The sequence below is a fragment of the Elgaria multicarinata genome, chromosome 2, assembly GCF_023053635.1.
Source record: "Elgaria multicarinata webbii isolate HBS135686 ecotype San Diego chromosome 2, rElgMul1.1.pri, whole genome shotgun sequence".
Lineage (NCBI taxonomy): Eukaryota > Metazoa > Chordata > Lepidosauria > Squamata > Anguidae > Elgaria > Elgaria multicarinata.
The window spans coordinates 88,954,466-88,972,219 of NC_086172.1; the positions used below are offsets into that span (position 1 = coordinate 88,954,466).

The window sequence follows — 17,754 nt, forward strand, 5'->3', positions numbered from 1 at the left end:
TGCCCTGGGCATTCTTTTGGTCCCCATTTAAGCTGAGTCATGATTCAAACACCTGATAATGCTCAGCCAAAAGGAACATGGAAAGTCACGCACTTATGGTAAACACTGTTTAAATTTCTATTTCTCTGGGCAGCCCAATTGTAATAATTTGAAACAACCTTGCTTGACCTCTTCCTCCTCCAGGAATGCCAAACTCCAATCATGGAACCAGTTTATCCTATCAATAAACAGCACAAATCCAGCTGAAACTATGCACTTTGCCTCAAGCTAGCCATAAAAGCAAACTACCTTGAGGTTGTCTCATTCCAAAGAGAAATACAAGGAAGCCCCCGAAGTGCTGCAGACAAACAGGCCAGTGCTGTTCAGGGAGACTTTAACTCCCCTGCTCCTCTCTCGGCCAAATGTATAGAAAATAATTTGGGGTACAGCAAAGTAGACAAACAGCATTTAGGATAAATCAATCTAAAAGCAAGGATTGCCAAAACTGAAATTACTTGAAAAATAGAGCAAGGAGAAGCATGATGCCACATGCTGAGGACAATGGTGTAGTAGTTGATTTCCTACATCAGCAGGAAACTAGATGGCATTTGGGATCCCTTCCAATTCTATTATTCTTTTCAGGCAATTGTCCGCAGTCAGGATATAAATATGAGGTTATACTTAATTGGTACTAGTTTGCTGCTCATTGTGTAAAACAAATACCATTTTTTTTTAAAAAAAATGAGTCTGTTTAATATTTCATTTTATTTTTTATGTGCTTATTTATTTATACTGGAAAGCTTTTTCCAATTCTAAGAAGAGATGGAGAATTTATGGGTTGTGCCCCATTAGGCAAGAGCAACCATCCATGGGAAGGAAGGGAAGAGGATTAAGGGGTCATGGTAGCCTGTCAAGAAGCCAAAAAGCAGTCATGAGGTAAGCAACCCACCAACCAGGCAGATATGCAAGGAAGCAAAGAAGGGCTTTAAATATAAATAAATGAATAAAAACAAGGTTTCTTGGGTGTCACTATTAAAGCCTTCTCCTTGTGGATGCATACAATTTACTTCCATTGAACTATTGGTTTTCTGCCTGTCAACCACTCCATAGCATTCATTCATTCATTCACTCTCTCTCTCTCTCTCTCTCTCTCTCTCTCAAGTGTAGCTCTCCACAAACAGCACTTCCCATGTTATATCAGACAAGTACCTTCAAAGGAAATGCAAAATACACTAATTAAAATTCCTGAAGACCCCGTTCGAGATTTCCAGACCTTTGGAAGAAAAGCTTCCGAAAGGGCAGAAAGTATGTTTTATGGAGCAGTAGTGTGATTACATTTTCTGATCACCCAATATTTTGAATTCAGTGGTTGGACGGCAGTTTATAGCCCTGTAGCTACTTTCCAATTCTGCTGAATCTCGATACCATAGGAACATTTGTTTCGAGCAGGGAATGTGCTGGGCAAAGAGAAACAAGGCATACGCAATAAAATTATTCACAAGACACCCTGTCACATCTAGATACGCTCTGCATCACAAAATATTGTTTTAACCAGGGCCTGACTAATTTAAAATCCTTCCACTAGAAGCATATAAACTTGGACATATGACTTACAGAGGCAAATGAAAGCCTACTTTATGATGCTGAAATGTCAGTTAACCTCCAGCTTGAGGAATGCAAGTTTTTTTTTCTTTGTTGCTCAAAGTCAGATTGCATCTCTTTACAATCTCTGAGGAAATAAACCTCAGTTATGTTAGCCAGTGAAAACACGAATGCAAACCAATTCTTCAGGCAGTTCTTCAAGCAAAGATTACTTTGGGGGCGGGGGCGGGGAAACTACACCAAACCACAGTTAATGCAAATGTCACAGGCACAAATCATCCTACAGAGGAAAAAGTGGAGGGAAGGGCAGTAAAGAAAGCCAGAAGAATGGGGAGACTGTACAGAGGTCACTAAGCAAAATGTTAACATTTGCAAATGTTTTGCTGCTTCTAAATGGCTTTCCACACACTAGTTTATAACATCAGTGTCCATCAGGAACCTCACTCTATAGGAGGAGTATAAGTACAGTTAATGTGCCAAGTGCTTCCTATTAGTTTCATTATTAATATTTTTGTACTTATCACCCCACAAAATTCTACTGATAAGCCTATCACCAAGCACTGAGTTTGGCAAGTTACTTCCCTGGACCAAACTGCAACTTACCCCAGACAAGTGGCCAACTTCAAGGCCGGTTTATAACTTTAATCTTGTTAGTCTTGTGTTATAATGGAAGACTGAACCTGACAGATAGTAATCCGGTTTGCATGTAACGGGAAGCCACCGTGGGGAAATCTCCCTGTAGTTTTTTGTTGTTGTGGCAGCAACTGCTATTTTGAATATTCAAGCCATGGCAAGTGCATGCTGTAGGTTGTTGTTATGTGCAAGTCCAATGACAAGCCACCCACAACCCTCAAACAGCCCATGGGTTCTGGGTGGCTAGTCAAGCACCCCAATCTCACCAACTTTGCATGTAGCTATGGCAAACCCAGCATACCCCTGGTTGCAGCTTGAATATTCAAAATGGCTGGCACCACCATCACAAGAAATCCTGTGGGGAAATTCCTCCATGGTGGCTTCTCGTTACATGCGAACCATCTCAATGACTTCCCAGCAAGTCTCAACTCTGATTAAGGACAGGAAAATCAGTCTATCTCCAATCATGCATCACATCTACAGGCATTCAATCATAAGTCTGTTCCATCCTGTTTCTACATTAATCTATTATTCATTTATTTACAAAAATCCATACAAAAATTCAAATTTAAATACCTACTTTAAAACCTATTTCCCCGCAAATCATGATTTTAAAAATGTATTTTGATATATTTGAGCCAACAACTGCATCTGAAGGCGTGGGAAGAGCAAAAGCTAGAAAGTAACTATGTTCTGATGCACATATTAGTCTGGAAGATATGGGTCAGATCAGTTTGTATCAGAATTCATAACATCTTCAAGCATTCCTAGCTCTGATCTTATGTCCAAAGTTCTTCCATCTAGCAGCCCCAACTAGCTCTTAGAGAGGTTCTCAGGCACTTATAATTCATACTTAGACCCAAATGTCCTCTCCAAAACATCCAACACCAGTACTTCTCCCACTACTAAGCTGAGCACTAAAAAGCATCACAAAGCTTCTTGAGATTAAGTTTTGTGGCCAATGCCACAAAACACCTGGTACAGTTTCTGAGATGGAAACTTAGGGCTTGATATTTTATACTTTGATGCAGATATCAAGGTGCAAAAGATACGCATGTAAGCTATCAATAGTGAAAGGCTCGAGCATGTATAAATAGACCTTTATAATTTATAATGAATAATTCTGTTGTAATACATAGAAACAACAAAGGGAAGATTGGTGGGCCATTTCCATGTAAGGAAAACCCTGCTATTTTATATAGACATTCCCTTCACATATCCAAGTACAAAGCATCAAGTGTGAAGCTGCCCTTGTTAATCAATAGGGAAGGCCTTGTGAATACATAGGGGGCTTTCAGGCGGAGAACTCCTAGTGTTCCCAAATCAAAAAGCAATATAGCTATGTTCACATCTTTCTCTCCTTAACTGTTTTTTTTTCTGGAAAGAAAGAAAAAAAAGATGGAAGAAAACAACATTCTCTCAGCAGCAATGCCACCCCATAAAATTCAATGGATGAGGGAGCGTCTGGAAGCATCCTTAGATATATAATTAGAACTATTTGAACTCTTGCAGACCACAGAAATTGAACACAAATAAATAGCTAGAAGATTTTGCCCAGGTATATATTTCTAAAGTTTAGATTTCTGCAAAGTGTATCAATGCCTAAACAAGGCACCAGAAATGTAAGCACTATCCAACTCTAATATGAGTACTTCACCCAAATCAAGTGCACTAGAATGAATTGCTCTGAGGATCAACTGCTCCACTATGGTGGAGATAAAGGTTATTAAAATGTTTTTTTTTAATTTTTAAAAGGCAACTAATCCTGATAAATATAGCTTTATTCATCATTAGCCAAACCATCCATAGACATACATAACAAAGAGGTTGACCTATCTGAGACGGTTAACAGGAGTCTCACAAGCCTGGTCACATAAATCACAACCTTGTTAAAGTCCAGAGACACAACAATGCAAAGTTATAGATTCTATTCCCGTTTACTATCACTTCTAGGGTTGCCAGATGTCCTTTATTATCCTGAGAGATGTTCTTTATTTCAGATAGTCACTGCTGCGTATAAAACATAATATATGGTCTTGTTTCACATGCCATAGTTCTAAAGTGTCTCCTATCTTGTAACTTTGGTTTTGGTCATTCTGTTGCCCCTTTGGAATGCATGTAAATATCAAACTGCAGTTCAAGTACCAAGTACGCTTGTTATTTTCCTGGAAGCTCATCTGAGAAAATCAGACTATGATTCCATGCCAAGCTTCTTGTCCTCTGTTCCACTCTTTTTTGTCAGTTCTTGAAGATCATGAACTTTTTCAGCCATATTATAAGAGATGTTTACATTTTAATGTGTGGTCTTCTGGGGGAAATGATTATATCTACACTGCTGAATTTATTATTTTCTATACTGGATAGCTGGAGCTGGCGAGGGAATGAAACAATAAACCAAGCCTGCTGAGATTAGCCCTGTTCTCTATCTGCTTCCCTTATTTCCTCTAAGCTGCAGACCTATTTAGGAGAAGAAGAGAAGGGGTAGAAGAAACATACACTTAAACTGTGTGCTATAGGATAAATGCAATGCTTAAGGAAGCACCAAGATAGAGGGCTATGGTAGTAAGGGTTCTGCAAATCCATAACCTGTTCCATCAAACTGGTAATTAGTCTTAGACAAAAGTAATGAATTTCAGCACAATGTATGTTGGAATGCCATAAATGTCAGGTTATATACAACAGTATAGAGATAGTCCATTTCTGTTCAGGTAAATAAGTAGGAAAAACAACCATGTCAATCAGGCAGCATAATGACTCAAAAAGATCTCAAAGTCATGAAGTTCAACTCTAAGTGTCTTAAGGCTGGTTTCTCCAGGTTAATGAAATCCTTGCACTAACATGTTTTAAAGACAAACTGGGATGTTGAGGCATGGAGCGTAGAAACAAAGGAAACTGCCTTATACTGAGTTAGATCAGTGGTCCGTCTAGAACAGTGGTTCTCAACCTTTGGGTCGGGACCCCTTTGGGGGTCGAACGACCCTTTCACAGGGGTCGCCTAAGACCATCGGAAAATACATATTTCCGATGGTCTTAGGAAACTGTATTGACTGAACTATGTCATGTATCATCTTTTGTATTATTAAAGCTATTGTTATGTATTATTTTCATTAGCAAACCATCCCATGACAATGGATCGTGTAGAGAAGAACGAAAATAATTTTATGGTTGGGGGTCACCACAACATGAGGAACTGTATTAAAGGGTCGCGGCATTAGGAAGTTTGAGAACCACTGGTCTAGAACAATATTTTGACACTGTCTGGCAGCGACTCTCCAGGATTTCAGGCAGGATTTCTTGCCTTACCTGGAGATTTCAGGGACTGAGCCTTGGATACAAACTATATACTTTACCACTGAGCCACGTGGTTCATGTTGATGCACTACTTGTGGGTGTTGTGCTCCGGTCAGTACAATTTTTAAGAACTGCCCTCAGGCTATTGAAAAAGCCAGCTTAAAAACTATTTTCCTCATTTATCTTGTCCAGGATATAAAGATGTGAGTTGTACTTACCCTATTTCTTCGATTCTAAGACACACTTTTTTCCCCATATAAACATCTCTAAAAATGGGGTGCGTGTTAGAGTCGCGGGTGTGTCTTAGGGTGTTTTTTTTCTGTTGGTGGTACTGAAATTAGTGTGCGTCTTACAATCGATGGCGTCTTACAATCGAAGAAATACGGTATAAGAGAATCACATTCAGAGTTGAAGCTTTGATCTCTGAAGGATCTTCTACTACTGAAGAGGCAAGACATTTTTCAGGTAAAAAATGGCTTGTCCCTTTGGCAACAGGGGCAGCTACAGAGAACAAATGAAGCTTCAGCTATGCACATTGTTGCAATCAGTACATATCATATATTTAGATCCTTGCCATTGAGGTAAATGTCATGAACTTGAGAAGTTTGAAAATAATAATGTTAAAATATTTTTTAAAATGTAAAGGTCCTTAATGTTTGGTACTGGGATTTTAGGGTCGTTCTGAAATCATCATTACTGACAAAATTAAATACAAATAAAAATCTGAGCTCACAGTAGAAGACATTTGGTAACATCACATTTTAGTTATTTAATTTATTGAAGCAAGCATATAACCATCAAGGACTTTTACTGTAATTACTAGAGCCCAAATTCACTGAATTGAAGAGGACAGTTAAAAGGAATACTGCTTCCAGACTCCAATTAACACATGGAATCTGGCTTCGCAGTGAGGTCCTTCTCCACAGATTACCTACAAAGGGAGATCTTTGTTGGCAATGCCCCCCCCCTCCCACCAATTATGGAATGTCCTCACAGAAGATGTTTGCCTGGCACCAACATTGCCATCATGTAGGCAACAGGCAAAATCTTCTTTTTTTAAATTTACCTAAGCATTTTAACAGATTGCAACTGATTAACGGTGCAATTTTTAGTCTGTTTTAAGGTTTTATCAGATGTTTTTATCTTTGTTTTTGTGTTTTATTGTACTGGTTTTATATTGTACACCAACAAAACATATAAACATTTTAGGCAAGTAAACAAGTGAGAAACCTTCATATATAGTGAGAACCAGGGCCGAGGACCCACAAGGAAGGGGCTTGTTGCAAGGACATACACACATGAAGTAATAGAGGGTAGTTATGTGGAAAGACATCAGTTCTGAGATGAGCAAGATGCAGCTTACCATGTTCACAGTACTTCTTAAATATCTCGAATGTATGCCTCACAATCTTTGTGAGTAAGATGAATGCATCATAAAAAACAAAAAACACTGACACAGCAGAAAATAGAAAGTACATCTTTCTAGGACATTAGACCTTAAAGGTGCAAATCCTATTCAATTCCAAAGGGATACTTGTTTAACATTTTAATTCCCTTGCTCGGCTCCGTCCATTTTCTTCTGCTGCCCCTTACGCCTGGAACGCTCTTCCAGAACATTTGAGAACTACAACTTCAATCGCAGCTTTTAAAGCTCAACTAAAAACTTTGATGTTGTGCAGACTTTATACTGTTAGTTTTACCCTACCCTGTGCCTGCTTGCATTCTCTCCCCCTCCTTATTGTTTTACTATGATTTTATTAGATTGTAAGCCTATGCGGCAGAGTCTTGCTATTTACTGTTTTACTCTGTACAGCACCATGTACATTGATGGTGCTATATAAATAAATAAATAAATAAATAAATAAATAAATAATAATAATAATAATAATAATAATAATAATTTCAGTTCCCCATTTTCCCCCTCCTTAGAGTAATAAATTAAATGGGGGCAGAGGAGAGTACAAAACAGCATGAGAAGGTCTTTTGTGAAGATAATACTAGCACATTCTTACCTGAAAGCCCCAAACTTAGAGGAGTATGTAAGCTTTATCAATGATGCAGCATTTGACTGTTCCATTTCTGCCTTTGGTTTGCAATTCCTATTGAGGAATATACAACTGCAGTTGAGGGAAGACATGATAGCACTCTTCAAATACTTAAAAGGTTGTCACACAGAGGAAGGCCAGGATCTCTTCTCAATCATCCCAGAGTGTAGGACACAGAATAATGGGCTCAAGTTATAGGAAGCCAGATTCCGGCTGGACAGCAGGAAAAACTTCCTGACGGTTAGAGCAGTATGACAATGGAACCAATTACCTAGGGAGGTTGTGGGCTCTCCCACACTGGAGGCATTCAAGAGGCAGCTGGACAACCATCTGTCAGGGATGCTTTAGGGTGGATTCCTGCACTGAGCAGGGGGTTGGACTCGATGGTCTTATAGGCCCCTTCCAACTCTACTATTCTATGATTCTATGAAACAACCCCTGAATGCTGCACAAGACACTATATATTTGGGGTGGAGTGGGGGAATAGCAGTGCTGACTGCATTAAATGAGGCGCTTGTAATGGGCTGAAGAATTAGTTTCTATCAGACCAGCCAGCTGTTTAAACTTCTTGTCAACATTGGACACACACCAGGTTCTTTATCAAGCAAAGTTGTTCCCTGAAAATACTCCAACAAAATTTGTCTGTTTACATATTCAAATCTGGTGCCTTTGCTCCAAGACAAATAAGGTTCTCTCTGAAACTGTTACAGCGAGGCCTACAGAATTTACCAGCACAGGTTAATACAATCTATTTGGGGGACAACAAGTGACAAACCTGCTCCTCTTCCTCTCCGCAGGGGCAACAGCTCATAGCTTTTAGACATGTGTAACATGACAGCGCTAAGAGTTTGTTCTTCCTTTGGAATGTATCATTTTCTGGCATGCTTGTGAAAAGGGTACTAAATACAGAGCTTCCAACCTAGTTGTGATGAAAATTAGAAGGGTAAAGCTTATAGTAGGCGTTTTGGACTGCATCTCAAAGAAGCCCCAATGCATCTGAGGCTGGGAGTGAAAGTTGAGGCAGCACTGTGCACATGTAAGCCCTAACTAACAGAGTGCATGGCTAGTGAAGCAGTAGATTAAGGATGCCTGCAGGGTCTTGAAGTGGAAAGGCCACAGAAGCGAGAAACAAAAGTGGGAGGTGAACAGGGCAGAGTAAAAGCAATATGTCCTGAAACTGAGACAGGGCAGCACATAACTTCAAGTATGCGATTTCCCCACGTGCATAAGAAGCAATGTTAAATGTAAATAAGATCAATGAACAAGCATTGCTAGCTATTTAGCAATAAACTGATAGCTACTTTGAAACTGTTGAATAAGCTGGCAATTAAGAGACCTACAGTAGAGATCAGGCTAGTTGTTTCATACCGGTGTTAAAAATTCAGTAAACACCTCCCCCCCTCCCAACTCTTGGTCTCTTTAGTTCCAGAGTCAACAGGAGGCTCTCTGTCTCTCCAGCCAACGTGACCTCTTGATAATTCTTCTAATAATGTACTCAGTACATTCCACTCCTAGGTAACATATGCAATTTCCTAAAGTTGTCTCTTTTCCACAGGCTGCTGTTCATTAACTGCTCATTCTTTCTTTTCTTTTTACTTCATCTATCTTGGCTCTCTTCTTTAGTTGCCAGTACTAAAAAAAAAGTACTTCCCCATCACACTTTTCCAAAAAAACAACAGTGCTGCCATTTCCCCTCTAGCATCTACTGTAAGAGCACATTACAAACACTCCAAGTAATTACTATAGCTGTGGACTGCAGGAAACTGTTCTTTAGCCTCAGATGTTAGAGTAGGAATAGGCAACCTGCTGCCCTCCAGATGTTTTGGACTATAATTCCTATAAGCTCCAGTGAGTACAGCAAACAGTCAGGGATTATGGGAGTTATAGTCCAAACCATATGGAGAACACAAGGTTGCCTACTTCGGAGTTGGAGCAATAAAATATTAACTCACATTTTTAGTAAAACAGCTCTATTGCTTTAAAAATGTTTGTATTAAGGGAAAATCATTCCTTTTTAAGCTCTGCTTTGCTCTATGTAATATGAACTGGTTTACAGTTTGAATACACAACCATTTGAGGTGGAACATAAAGGGTTGGGCAAACACACCTGCAACTCGCTGGAATTCCCCCCCCCCGCCCCACACTATAACTTACTTGAGATCTCCATTTCCTTTGGACCACTATTTTGCCTTTTCAGATAAAGATAGACACACATAGAATGTTTAAGAAAGCAGAAGTCAGACAGAAAAAAAACCAAAATCCAGTTCACCAGTAAAGCCATCATCCATAAATAAAAATATTCCTTTTCATGGAGTTTTTGAGAATAAAAATCCTCAAAAATTTCCCCTGCCATTTTATTGTTCTAATCTGGCAAGGCAGCAGTAAGAATGCATGGTTTCCCTCTACCCTTTTAGCTTCCATCACTGCAGCTGCCCCTGTAGAATCTTAAAATTTGCTGGTTTTTCCTCCTCAGTCCAGCCTCTCTTTTTTCCTCTTCCATAGTAAAAGGCCACCATCATCAAAAACTGTGCTGCATGAAATATTATTCAAATACTGTGTCAAGAAAATGCAAGCATTATACTCAAGGAAATATCCAGCTGATTGTTCTGCATATATGTACCCAAATTGCAGGCTTTATTTTAAGCCATATATTTGGAGGTGGGGTTCCAGAATGGATGGAGAAAGGACTATATAATGCAAGTGGAATATAAGTAGGGGAACATGACCAAAAGACAGACAGGTGGACATGCAGGGCCTTCTACACAAACTGCTTGCACGTTACTACAGTTGATTGACAGAAACTGTCCCTGTCTTTTTAAAAATGTATCTTCCTTAAAAATACAAACTCACACATTAAAATCTATGTATAAGAATGCAAAAAACACACAAAGGGGGGGGCTTTCATCCTCAGTATTTCGGCAGAAGGGAAAACAAAAACTAGCAGAAAAAAAGCAAGGGGTTATTTTATTAGGTTAGCTTCTAAGTGGATTCGATTGCAAGCTACGCGCACTATATAGTAGCCTTCCCCAACTTGACGCTCTTCAGATGTTTTGGACTTCAGCTTCCACCAGTCCTAGCTAGCATGGCCAATAGACAGGAATGCTGGAAGTCAGGGTCCAAAATACCTGGAGAGGACAAGGATGGGGAAGGCTCTGCAAGACAAACATGTAATTATTTCTCTATTCCTTTAGCTAGTTTGTTTTCTTGAGGGGGCAACCCTCAAGGGAAGGCAACCAAAGCTTTTGCAAAGCATTTCTGAAGACTCCTTCCTTTGCCAAGCTGCCTGACCCCAGAACCTCATTTCCCAGCATATCTTTTCCAGTCATGGGCTGGCTGCAAGCATAGGTGAACTGGCAGTCAAAGGAAGGCAGTGCAAAGTTTCTTTTTTAAAAAAAAAATTGGCTTCAACAACAGCCAGGATTTTTCATTTTCTGTTCTGTTTTTAAACTGTTGCTTGCAGTTTATTTAGGAAAAGAAGGAAGGAAGGAAGGTTCCTGCATGCCCGAGAAAAGTTTTTCTTTTATATTCTCACAGCAGTTCTTTGCCTTAAAAGGCAATCTCTGCCTTGGCTCCGGATGCTGCTGAACTGTAAGCAGCCAGTGCCCAAGCATGGCAAGCATGTTAAGGACGACAAGTGCCATAATATTATTTCATAATACTTCCCTCTCCACTGAGCATTCTCTGTGTGAAGGAAGGCTCTTAACCATCTGGTATGAACACAAAGTACGGCTTGTCAGAAGCCCCATTATTGTGCCAAATATATTCTTGTGGCAAAGTGCACTGTACTAAGGACCTTCTCAATAAAAGTCCTTGAAGTTTGAGTCTCAAAACTTGGAACACAGATTTCAAGATTTGAAGTCTAATTCTACTGAGAGGTGGCATTGATGGGCATGTAAGGGAAGACAGGATGACCAGCAGAAGACCGCAGTCCTGTGAAAACAAAGGGAAAAAATGCCCCACAGAAATGCAGGCTGCACTTGCTTTAAATGGCTCAAATGAACTTGTTTTTCAAGATTCCACACTAAAATTCTAATGGTTTTTATTCAATGTATTGGGGATTAGTCACACATGCAGCAAAATGAGATGGTAAAACAGACTGTACTACTTCAGCCTGCAGGTAGGAATGCTTGTCCACATAAAATCTCCCTACAAATAGCATCAGGGATAAAGGGTATAGCTCAGCTTTCCCGGATATAGTCTTCTACTTACAGGCAGGTGTTTTTACATCTGGGAGAGCGTTCAAAATGTGATTCTCACTTCTGAAGTACATTCTACTACCTTATTTTGCTGCATATGCTGAACCAGGTTTCTAGTCCACTTAACAGAGAAAGTTTAAAAACATAGAAATCAGGGGGGGAAATGGCTTGGCATCTACCGTGTCCATGCTGATTCAGTTTAGACTGAATAAAATTATTAGGATGTTCAATGCTGAACAAGCTGAAACATTTTCAGTTCCAAAGGTATATCTATTACTTTGTTCCAGGAGAATGCCTTGTGCTAGAAAAAATACAAAAAAGCCAGATAAATTTTAAAAAATGCAACACTGTGATGTTACTAGCACCGTGGAGCTTCCATTGATTTAAAATACAGACATTGGTTTACACCGTCTCCTCAATTGATTGAAGAGATGAGTTTATCACACAGCCCACATGCTAGTTAACATATACAAATTTATAATAATACACAAACTTGCAAATATTTATGTTGCAAAGCAACCTATCATGAAAGTTCTCAATTATATGCAGCTTGAAAGCTTCTGCATTCTCTCTCTCTCTCTCTCTCTCTCTCTCTCTCTCTCTCTCTCTCTCTCTCACACACACACACACACACACACACACACAAGATAGTCCAGTGAAAGATATTGCTACACACATTTTGTGCCCCCTATTCTCTGGCACCAACAGTGCCCTAAGTATTTAATACAACTGAAAGAACAGTCCTATGCATATGTATTCAGAAGTAAGCAGGGTTGATTTGATTTAAATCAAACTGATTTAAATTGCTTCTTTGAAGGACTCAGTTTTAATTATTTAAATCACAGTTTAAATCACTAGTGAGGAAAATTCTATATAATTATCATTGTTTGTTGCTTAATATAAGCATAATACATATCCAGAGATGTAGGTTTCATTAGAAGGTCGGTACAAACTAAACAATTATTCTGAATTGTTTTCAGATTAATTTTGATGAAAAAAAATGGGATGATAATGGGGTCATTTTAGTACTCACATCCTGAGAAAATGTTTCACATCCTGAGAACGTGTTTCTCTCTGTTGTGACCCATTTTAGTACTAAAGCAGAATGAACTTGCGATGTCATTCAGGAGATGAACCATCTCCAACTGTTCATTTAATCATGATATTTTCATCATCATCTGCCAGAATCATCATCATCGAACAGACTTTGAAATTGTACTAATAAGATAAGAAAACTAACCAGAAGAATAAATAGCTGTTAATAAATCTTCCTTCCATGAATTTCTCTAATCTCTTTTTACTTTATTTAAGCCAGTGAGCATCACCACCATGTTGTGGCAGCAAATTCCATATATTTTAAATTTTTAGTCAGCAACACTTTCAAAGCATTCTGTGGGACTTCACCTTGCAGAAGCCATGTTGATTCTTTCCCAGCAAATTTGTTTGACCGTTATGTTAATGATTCTAGATTGAGTAATGCAACTTTCTAGACCCCTTTGGAAAGACTGGCATTGCTTTGGCTACTCAGAATCCTCCCAAAAAGAGGCTGATTTTACTGACATGTTACATTATTGTTGTTAAAAGGTACTTTAACATTTGAGCTTCTAAAAACTCTTAAAATGTTCGTTAAAAACTCTTAACAGACTGATGATTGCTAATTTGTCAAGTTAGCCCTAGAATTTGATCGCCTCACTGCTGCTTGACCAGATGCCCTTCCAGAAAAAGAAAGGGGGGGATTGGCCCAGCCAGAAGTAGTTGTCCAGAATCTTCACTTAGCTTCTTTGCCATCTCCTTATCTTTCAGTAACACTTTTGCACCAATCTTCTAGTTCTAATTTATTACTGCATTTATATCCCGCCTTTTTTCCTCCAAGGAACCCAAGGCAAAATATAAATGCAATGAATAAAATAAAGGTTCACAAATCCGCTTCAAGTATCATAACACTTTTAGATGCAACTTGCTAGTAGTTCAGGTGCACAAATCTATTGGCTGTAGGAGAGACGAGAGTTCAAAGGAAATGTTGGTAGGAGAGATGTTGAGCCCAAAGATTTGAAGTTCCCAGACAAATACGAGTATGTAGGTTGAGATGTAATGATATTTAAGCAATAACTATTTATCAGAGCATAATCTAGTTGTGGGTGGTTCATCTGTCTGATTAAGTAGTGTTCATCCTGTTCTAGAGAGGATTGCACTCCTCCCTAAAGGAAAAATTTGTTACTCCTTGTCCCTAAAGGATAGGTTTGTATTTTGGGGATGTCACTAGAGGCTCAAGTGGCCTCAGAGGGTCAGAGCATCTTTTATCATCTCAGGCTGCTATACTAGCTATGACGTACATGGACAGAGATAGCTTTGAAACAGTTATTCATGCTCTGGCATCTTTCTGTTTCGATTATTCTAATGTGTTATATGCAAGGTTGCCTTTGAAAATGATCTAGAAACTTCAGTTATTCCAAAGCAGGGCAGTTGGTTTAACTAGGAGTGGCCAATATCATAATATTATGCCTATCCACACTGGCTGCTGGTTTGTTTCCAGACACAATTCAAAATGCTGGCTTTAACCTTTAAAAGCTTGGGGTCAGCCTACCTGCAGTTGCATCTCCTCCCAGATTTATCTTCCGGGACTCTAAGGTAACCATCGGAGGCCCTCCTCCAAGCGCCCCTGCCATAGGAGGCAAGGAGGGTGGCTAAAAGAGAGCCTTTCAGTGGTGATATGTGGAATGCCCTCCCCTGAGAGGCTTGTCTGGTACCTACGTTATGGTCTTTTTGAGGCAGGTGAAGACCTTTTTATTCTCCCACGCATTTCAGGAACTGTTTTTAGTGCTTTTATATCTTTGCACTGTTTTATTTTGCTGCTAATTTTATGTGTTGCATTGTACTTAACCTTTGCTGTTTGTTTTATCTTTTTTATTATTGTTTATTGTTATTCTGACATTGTTTATCGTTAATCTGACAACGGTAACTTTCTGAAGATATTTACATAAAAACTCTTTGCACAGACCAGTCCAATATGGTGATGGCATATGGGTAAATTTTATACTATGTAAAGTTAGTTAATATAGAACAAGCCCACTCTGTTACACAATGTAATGTACACAAATGTACACTTGCTGATCTCTGCTAAAGGAGCCATATGTTTCAGACATTTTGCCTGTTTTATTTCCCAAATAATTTAACTTATTTCTGTTTTGTTTTAAGAAATAAAACAACAATTTTGGCACCATGGGAACAAACTCCCTTTCTAAAAGTGCAATGTTGGCTCTGACTTTTTCACTAGTCTAAGGCATTACATGCAGTATAATGGACGTACAGACACCAAGGACAAGCTGCAATCAATAATTCTCAGCAAGTGGAGAGAGTGGCACATGAATAAGAGGTGCATTTACGTTCATAGTTTGAAAACACTCTTACAGTTCAGAAATCTACAAAACTGATTTCATGAGGATGAACATTAGAAAACAAGAGAAAAAATGCCCATGTTCACCTATCACCACCTGTGATTTTGAGTTCATAAAACAGTCATAGAATACCCATTCCAAGAAGTTGAGTGCTCTTCTGAGGGATAAATATTTTTCAACATGTCACAACGTGTCAGCCAAGATCAATCAAGTCTTTTTATTTGTGTTTTAAGTTCCCTGGAGGGGAGGAACAACAAGAGGGCTGTCTTTAGCTAAAACTTGCCTAGTCCTGCCAGAAAAGCCATATAGGCATGAAAAGTGCTCTGAGTTGAAGAGATTTGGTTTCTGTTTTGTGGGAGTGGAGGAGAAACCAGACATTTTCTACATCTGTTCACTGCATCTCGTCTCGCTCACCCCGTAGTTATTCCTTGAAAATATAGGATTCTGCCTCAGTGGCCTCTTTTCTCTCTGTCTCAGATTGGAGCGCACAGTAGTTAAGGCATGAAAAGCTATTGCAGTAAGGGGTGTATAATATTCCACACATAATGCCTTGTTAATAGCCTGTAAAAATTCAGTCCACTGCTGGATAAAACCAAAAGGCTATTACTACACAACACCTACACTTGAAGCTGATCATCAACTTGGTGGATTGGCACACAAAACAACAGCAGAAATTCTGCCTAGTTCTGAGTTTGACCAGCAAGTTGGCTGGCAGGACAATGTTGTTCCATTATGATCAATTCCATGTTGGTAAACAGAAGCTAAAGTATGCTTATCTACTTCATAAACACACAGACAAATTAAATACATTTTGTTTCTGGAGAAGCAACAGAAGTCGTTCAAAAATGCTGCTGGAATGGCCAAGAGTTACTGACGAAAACAGAGAGCCTCACTCACTCACCCCCCAACTATTTGATAATGTAGCAAAATCTAAAATATAAACTATCTTTCACTTTTCACCCTCTTTTAGCATCTGCTTCTAATGCAGTCCTCCAACTGAAATTTCAGCAATGTTAACAGCAAGCATTTCTTCACTTAGAAATTGTTCCCAAGTATGTACAAGCAAGCTTGCATTTCCCTGTGTATCCAGTGATGGCCAGACTACAAAGACTAGGAACAAGGGTGATGAACTCTCCACTTCCTGCAAATACATTCAAGAAACCCCTCTATGGATATGATATTGATGCCTACCACATCCACCAAGTGTGTCAATAAATACAAGCAGATAAGCATCATCTTAAGAAACATTTCAAAACACAATTTATTATGCTGAAAGCTAATATAAACTTCCAATATAAACTTCTCCTGTTAACCTTCAAAGCTTTTCACGGTCTAGCTCCTTCCTATCTCTCCTCTCTCATCTCACACTATTGCCCCGCTTGTGCTCTTCGCTCCTCTGATGCCATGTTTCTCGCCTGCCCAAGGGCCTCTACTTCCCTTGCTCGGCTCCGTCCATTTTCTTCTGCTGCCCCTTACGCCTGGAACGCTCTTCCAGAACATTTGAGAACTACAACTTCAATCGCAGCTTTTAAAGCTCAACTAAAAAAATTTCTTTTTCCTAAAGCTTTTAAAACTTGATGTTGTGCAGACTTTATACTGTTAGTTTTACCCTACCCTGTGCCTGCTTACCCTACCCTGTGCCTGTTTGCATTCTCTTCCCCTCCTTATTGTTTTACTATGATTTTATTAGAATGTAAGCCTATGCGGCAGAGTCTTGCTATTTACTGTTTTACTCTGTACAGCACCACGTACATTGATGGTGCTATATAAATAAATAAATAATAATAATAATAATAATAATAATAAACGCTATAGTTTTAATGCAGCTTTATGTTTCGCCACACAACAGCTTTGCTCAAGGTCTTTGGAGAACTGTAGGGAGAAAAAATGTCTCATTCCAAAGTCTCTCTCAAATTAATAATTTATAATAAACTGGTTTAACAATTACTTCAGCACTAGCTTTTAGAAGACATTGGCAGTGTTCCGCTGATCACTATGGGAGAAGTAGCTATCGTGGCTTCTCACCCTGCCCATGCATAATCCCCCGTGATGTAGCATGGGTTGGCGTATTGTCCACAGCGACTTCATACCTGCCCTACAACCTCTACTGCATGTTGTGGATTTTAGGGTAGATACAACGCAATGCCCAGTTTGGACAACACGCCAACCCATGCCACATTGCATTATGCAAATGGCAACCACACGCCACTATGAAACCACTATGGCTTCTTTCCCTGTCGTGATTGTCCAAACCCAATCAATAGCTTATGAGGGACATTCACAGACAAGAAAACACCCTTGTTAAATCCAAAGCTAAGGATCAGACTGCTGCTTTAATTAATAGGATTAGAAAAAGGACATTTATTAAAAACATTCCCTCTGGATAAAACTGACATTTGGATGTTAAACCTTGAAGAGAACGATGCTTTAACCAGAAAGCATCAGGAAAAACCTTCCTCAGGCAATCACACCAGATGATATAGGGCTCAATATATACACTCCATCAATGTATGATATAGGGCTCCATCAATACCGTTTTTCAAAAATTAGGCTTGAACTGAAATTTAAACTCAGAAATAAGTATTACAATCTATGAGCATTATCTCATGCAGC

General features: G+C 39.2%; 1 protein-coding gene across 4 annotated transcripts in view; it reads right to left on the reverse strand.

The window, feature by feature from the left end:
• MOB2 (MOB kinase activator 2) overlaps window positions 1-17,754 on the reverse strand; it is a 147,091-nt gene that overhangs the window by 24,765 nt on the left and 104,572 nt on the right. The gene's annotated exons all lie outside the window — the stretch shown is intronic.